This window comes from Oncorhynchus clarkii, chromosome 16 (genome assembly GCF_045791955.1).
Source record: "Oncorhynchus clarkii lewisi isolate Uvic-CL-2024 chromosome 16, UVic_Ocla_1.0, whole genome shotgun sequence".
Classification (NCBI taxonomy): Eukaryota; Metazoa; Chordata; class Actinopteri; order Salmoniformes; family Salmonidae; genus Oncorhynchus; species Oncorhynchus clarkii.
The window spans coordinates 41,359,252-41,367,035 of NC_092162.1; positions in this window are offsets into that span (position 1 = coordinate 41,359,252).

The following is a 7,784-nucleotide window of genomic DNA, read 5'->3' on the forward strand; positions in this document are numbered from 1 at the left end:
GTCCTTTTAGATAATAGACACCAAATGTAGAATACATTTTTTTTTTTAAACTGAGATATTTAGATCCAAATGCAATATTCTTGAAAGTTAAGCAGTGTCACTCTCAATCATGTTAGTTTTGGGAAACTTTGACAATGATTCCTCTCAATTAAGCATCTGCTTCAAGGATAGCAATCTTAGCATAAAACAGTAAAGCATTGTTTTAGTCATTGTCATAAATACATGCATTTCAATTTAGTCTAAATTGTGCAAATTGAATCCCTGATAATACCCAAAGTTTTCATGCAAAGCTAATTGTAATATAGTTTGATGTTTAATTCAAGCTCTTTGTCCTTTTAGCTCGTTTTTTCCTTCTTAACTAGGTTATATTTATTAGAATATTAAATCGGCATCTGCTGTTAACAGTATGCATATGTTGTTGTTCTACTTTGAAAATTATGACTCTCAAGACTTCAATCACCGGCTGTCCGTCTCACATGAAATTTCAGCTTTGAATCAAAAACAGGTTTGGATTCCCCAGGCCTTCCTCCTTTCATCATGGCTAGTGCATTTTAATTAGACTGGCTATGCAGCTCTGATTTGTAGCAAGCCTGCGTAACTAAATAGTTGAACCACAAGATGCAAATGAGTACTGGGTTGTTGGGTTCTTGCAATATTGGAAACAGTCAAGAGGAGGTGAAACTAACTGCTCTTAGTGAATTTGCTGAAGAACACCCATGTTCAACATGAGGTCATGTTCAAAAGGTTTTCTATTGTGTTTCACATATGACGTCGGTAAAACTTTATTTAGACAGTCCATCCACAGATGCTCTACCAACTATTAACATTTCAACAAACTACCTACTAACCCTAGTCCTAACCTTAACCCTTATCCCAACCCTAAATTGAACTCTTACCCTAACCGTAGTCATAACCCCAACCTTAACCCTTATTCTAAACCTAACCCTAACTGTAACCTTATAGCAAACAGATAGTTTGTTAATAGTACAACCGTCTGTAGAGCATGTACCGATGGACGATCTGGACTGTCCGAATAAAGTGTGACCCACATATCCTGCTGCGTGGTATATGAGGTATGTGCTGTAGTTCATTCAAAACAAAAGGGATTAAATCATGGTTGTGCAATGCAAAGGTAGGCTTATTTTACAGGTCAAAGGTAATCATGTACAATAGGTACATGGATTGAGAAGAATATTATAACCATGTTGAAAGAGTAAACTGTAAACATTTAACAGAGAAATGTTGAGGCCTTTTTTTGACAAACAAATTGGATTAATTGATGTCTAAGTGCATGTTTGTGCCTTTCTTGTGTATAGCAACCATCAACATGTTTCGTCATTGAATGAGTACATGTGAGCAACATCATCTGCAACTCAATTTCAGGTAACAAATATGTGATTTGATTTCATAATGCCGGGGCTTTGATATTCTCAGACAGACATAGTTCAAACTACACACACATCAATGTGTCTTTGTTAACTGCCTTCTCAGCATGCAGGCGACACAATGCATCTAATTGCTGCTACGCTGATAATGATGGAAGGATAAAGCCACAAGTAGCCACAGCTAGAAAAAAACAATACCACCGATATATTTGCTACCATATGTTATGGTAGTGGATCATCAGCTCTGTGGTGGAAAATCCATAAGCAGCCAAGTAAGAGAGATGCAGCCATGTAAAACAGGAATGCTCGACAAACCTGGAAGAAGTGGGACTGTACTATATCATACACTACTGGCTACTAGTTTCAGTCGTTTGCAACAATATCCCATAGACGTCAATACATGATTCACGCAAAAACATCTCACATTTGGACACATTTCACACAAACGTCGTATTCACACACACACACGCACACACGCACGCACGCACGCACGCACAAACACACACACACACACACACACAAACACACACACACACACACACACACACACACACACACACACACACACACACACACACACACACACACACACACACACACTGAAGCTAAGCAGTGTTGGTCCTTGGATGGGAGACCAGATGCTGCTGGAAGTGATGTTGGAGAGCCAGTAGAATGCACCCTTTCCTCTGGTCTAAAAACAAATGTCCCAATGCTCCTGTGCAGTGATTGGGGACATTGCCCTGTGTAGGGTTGTCACTCCCTGACCTTAGAGAGCTTTTTATGTCTCTATTTTGGTTTAGACAGGGTGTGATTTGGGTGGGCATTCTATGTTCATTTTTCTATGTTTTGTATTTCTTTGTTTTGGCCAGGTATGGTTCTCAATCAGGGACAGCTTTCTCTGATTGGGAACCATACTTAGGCAGCCCTTTTTCCCACCTGTCTTTGTGGGTAGTTGTCTTTGTTTGTTGGCACTATAACTTCACGGTTGGTATTTGGATTGTTTATTGTTTTTGTCGGCGTCATATAAATAAAAGCAATATGTACGCTCACCACGCTGCACCTTGGTCCAGTTCTTTCAACGGCCGTGAAAAGGGTGCTGTCTTTCAGATGGGATGTTAAACGGGTGTCCTGACTCTCTGTGGTCACTAAAGAACCCATGTCACTTATTGTAAGAGTAGGGTAACCCCGGTGTCCTGGATAAATTACCAATCTGGCCTTCATACCATCATGGCCACCTAATCATCCCCAGTTAACAACTGGCTCATTGGCTCATCATCACACCTGGTAAAATGTATATAATTACATCATACCCCTGCACATTGACTCGATACTATTACCCTGTGTATGTATCCACGTTTTTGTTACTCATTGTGTATTTTTTGTCTTATATTATGTTTCTATTTGTCCCTTGTTTAATTATTTTTTGTAACGGATGTCGTCTGGAGATAGAGAGGAGGACCAAGGTGCAGCGTGGTAAGTGTTCATGTCTTTTTAATAAACAAACTGAACACTGGAACAAAACAATAAACGATGTGAACAAAACAAAACAGTACCGTGTGGCCCAAACACTCACACGGAAACAGACACCCACAAACCAAAAGTGAAACCCAGGCTACCTAAGTATGATTCTCAATCAGGGACAACAATTGACAGCTGCCTCTGATTGAGAACCATACTAGGCCGAACTCAAAAACCAACATAGAAAAACAAACATAGACTGCCCACCCCAACTCACGCCCTGACCATACTAAAACACAGACAAAAACAAAGGAACTAAGGTCAGAACGTGACATTTTTCTACTATTTCAATTGTTGGGAAGGGCCCGTAAGTAAGCATTTCACTGTTGGTCTACTACGCCTGTTGTTTATAAAGTATGTCACATTTGGAGAAACGTGGGAAAACGTCTAATTCTGCAGTGATACTGTGAGAGCTTGTTGGGTAGAGAATTGAGATAAGCTGAATTGAGGGGTGGTGGGTGATGGTGGTTGTGTGGGACCTGTCTGTCAGTGTACACGCACATGCTTCTTTTGTACACACAGTCGGGCGCCAGGTTTGGTGTGAAAAGCTGTCAGACTGGGGTTGGATCTAAGCCATGATTGATCACACAGATTCAGGACGATTTCAGGAGGTCTCTGCCATTGTGGGCAAGATAACTGACATCCACATAAATGGGAGGATGGAATATTATGAGAAATTGTTTTTCATGGAGTGACGAACTAGGCAGGGCAAACCAGTTTCTCCAAAAGGGCCACATTTGTGAGATCATGTTGCACTGAGAGGTCTGCCAAAGTCATCCATCATATCACCTAAACCTGGTTTCTGATTGGGTCAGGAGTAGCTTCTCAATGTCATAGGAACACACTTTGTTGAACCATAAAGCTACCCACTTACCTCAATAATCTAGAAGCGAGGACACTGAAGCAGTTGGTCAAGTTGTACAGGATATTTCCAAAACATTAGGGTTAGGGTTTTTATGAGAATTTTTATGAGGGTGAATGTGAGGTTGATGAATATGACGCTGCACAAGAGTCGCAGATTACAAAGATATACACATGCAGCTGTTGAATACTTGTTATACAACTCTATAACCTCATAATATCCCTGCGTGTCTCGGACACCAGGCGGTGTCAGAGACTCCCGCATCCCAAGTCATAGACTGTTCTCTCTGCTGCCGCACGACAAGTCCGGAACCAACAAGACTCTGAACAGCTTCTACCCGCAAGCCATAAAACTGATAAATACCATAGATATTCCACGTAGCTATTGGTGAACTATTTAACCATCTACGGTACATTGACCCTTTTTGCACTAAATGGTTTGAGTTATCACATAAGCTGCTGCCACTGTTTATTATATATCCTGTTGCCTAGTCACCAATTAAGGTGCCACCAACCTCCTGTACTGTATGTACATATCTACCTCAATTAGTTCATACCCCTGCAAATCAACTCGCTACTGTAAATCAAAATCTCAAATCAAAATCTCAAATCAAATCAGATGTTATTGGTCCGATACACATGGTTAGCAGATGTTAATGCGAGTGTAGCGAAATGCTTGTGCTTCTGGTTCCGACAGTGCAGTAATATCTAACAAGTCATCTAAAAAATTCCCCAACAACTACCTAAGACACACAAATCTAAAAGGGGTGAATGAGAATATGTACATAAAAATATATGGATGAGCAATGGCAGAGAGGCATAGGCAAGGTGCAATAGACGGTATAAAATACAGTATATACATATGATATGAGTAATGTAAGATATGTAAACATTATTAAAGTGGCATTGTTTAAAGTGACTAGTGATCCATTTGTTAAAGTGGCCAGTGATTGTGTCTCCATGTAAGCAGCAGACTCTCTAAACAGTGATTGCTGTTTAACAGTCTGATGGCATTGAGATAGAAGCTGTTTTTCAGTCTCTCGGTACCAGCTTTGATGCACCTGTACTGACCTTGCCTTCTGGATGGTAGTGGTGTGAACCGGCAGTGGCTCGGGTGGTTGTTGTCTTTGATTATCTTTTTGGCCTTCCTGTGACATCGGGTGCGCTATAGGTGTCATGGAGGGCAGGTAGTTTACCCCCGGTGATGCGAGTGTGCAGACCGCACCACCCTCTGGAGTGCTTTGCAGTTGAGGGTTGAGCAGTTGCCGTACCAGGCTGTGATACAGCCCGACAGGATGTTCTTGATTGTAGATCTGTAAAAGTTAGTCAGGGTTTTGGGTGACAAGCCAAATTTCTTTATCCTCCTGAGGTTGAAGAGGCACTGTTGTGCCTTCTTCACCACACTGTCTGTGTGTGGACCATTTCAGTTTGCCGTTGATGTGTACGCAGAGGAACTTAAAACTTTCCACTTTCCCCACTGTTGTCCCTTCAATGTGGATAGGGGGGTGCTTCCTCTGCTGTTTCCTGAAGTCCACAATCATCTCCTTTGTTTTGATGCCTTTGAGTGAGAGGTTGTTTTCCTGACACCACACTCCGAGTGCCTTCACCTCCTCCCTGTCGGCTGTCTCGTCATTGTTGGTAATCAAGCCCACTACTGTTGTGTCGGCTACAAACTTGATAATTGAGTTGGAGGCGTGCGTGGCCAAGCAGACGTGGGGGAACAGGGGAGTACAGGAGGGGTCTGAGTGTTGAGGGTCAGCAAGGTGGAGGTGTTGTTTCCTACCTTCACCACCTGAGTGCGGCCCGTCAGAAAGTCCAGGGCCCAATTGCACAGGGTGGGGTTGAGACCCAGGGCCTCCAGCTTGATCATGAGCTTGGAGTGTACTATGGTGTTGAATGCTGAGCTGTAGTCAATGAACAGCATTCTTACATAGGTATTCCTCTTGTCCAGATGGGATAGAGCAGTGTGCAGTGTGATGGTGATTGCATCGTCTGTGGACCTGTTAGGGCGGTATGCAAACTAAAGTGGGTCTAGGGTGGCCGGTAAGGTGAAGGTGATATGATCCTTGACTAGTCTCTCAAAGCACTTCATGATGGCAGAAGTGAGTGCTACAGGGCAGTAGTCATTTAGTTCAGTTCTTTGCCTTCTTGGGTATAGGAACAATGGTGGCCATCTTGTATTATTCTCAAAGCAGGCAAAGAAGGTGTTTAGTCTGGCTGGAAGCGTGATGTCGGTGTCCGTGACGTTGCTGGTTTTCCTGTAGACCCTGCCACGTATGTTTCTTGTCTGAGCTGTTGAATTGCGACTCCACTTTGTCCCTCTACCAGCATTTCGCTTGTTGATTGCCTTGCGGAGGGAATAACTACACTGTTTATAAGCAGCCATATCCCCAGACCTCTTTCCAATGCATGGTTTGCGCTTTCAGTTTTGCAGGAATGCTGCCATCCATTCACGGTTTCTGGGTAGGGTAGGTTTTAATAGTCACAGTGGGTACAACATCTCCAGTGCACTTCCTTATAAATTCACTCACCGAGTCAGCGTATAGGTCAATGTTATTCTCTGAGGCTAACCGGATCAAAATAATCTTGAAGCGTGGATTCCGATTTTTCAGACCAGCGCTGAATGGTTCTACTCACTGGTACATCCTGTTTGAAACTGGTACATCCTGTTTCTGCCAATAAGACGGTAGGAGTGAGATGGTGTCGTGGTCAGATTTGCCGAAGGGAGGGAGGGGGAGGGCATTGTATGCATCGTGGAAGTTAGAGTAGCAGTGGTCAAGTGTATTACCCCCACGCATAGTGCAATCAATATGCTGATAGAATTTAGGTAACCTTGTTCTCAAATTTGCTTTGTTAAAATCCCCAGCTACAATAAATACAGCCTCAGGATATATGGTTTCCAGTTTACATAGAGTCCAGTGAAGTTACTTGAGGGCCTTCTTCGTGTCTGGTTGAGGGGGAATGTACACAGCTGTGACGATAACTGACAAGATTTCTCTTGGGAGGTAATATGGCCGGCATTTGATTGTAAGGAATTTTAGGTCGGGTTAGCAAAAGGACTTGAGTTCCTGTATGTTGTTATGATTACACCATGAGTTGATAATCATGAAGCATACACCCCTGCCTTTCCTCTTCCCAGAGAGGTGTTTATCTCTGTTGGCACGATGCGTCGAGAAGCCCGGTGGCTGAACCGATTCCGACAACATATCCCAAGACAGCCATGTTTTCGTGAAACAGAGAATGTTACAATCTTTGATGTCTCTTTGGAAGGCAACCCTTGCTTGAATTTCGTCTACCTTATTGTCAAGAGACTGGACATTGGCGAGTAGTATAATCGGGAACGGTGGGCGATGTGCACGTCTACGGAGCCTGACCAGGAGGCCGTTCCGTCTGCTCCCTTTGTGGCGCTGTTGTTTTGGGTCGGCTTCTGGGATTAGATCCATTGTCCTGGGTGGTGGTCCAAACAGAGGATCCGCTTCGGGATATTCACGTATTCCTGGTTGTGATGTTGGTAAGTTGACATTGCTCTTGTATCCAATAGTTCTTCCCAGCTATATGTAATAAGACTTAAGATTTCCTGGCTGGGGTAACAATGTAAGAAATAATACATAAAAAAACTAAATATTGTATAGTTTCCTAAGGACTCGAGCGAGGCGACCATCTCTGTTGGCGCCATCTTTTAAAAAAAAAAAATATATATATATATATATATATATATATAGCCAAGTTAGCATACTCATTGTGCATTTATTCCTAATGTTATTCTTGATCTATTATTGATCTTTTTCCCCCTCTCTCTGCATTGTTGAGAAGGGCACATAAGAACGCATTTCACTGTTAGTCTACACCTGTTGATTACGAAGCATGTGACAAATACAATTTGATTTGGTAATATAGCATTTACTATCTATGGAAATAATTCAAGTTCCTTTCTTCCATCATCTCAGAACCCTTGGTAAAAACAAAATGGAACTTAAATCAATGACATTTTGCACATTATTATCGCTGAAACAGCCCTTA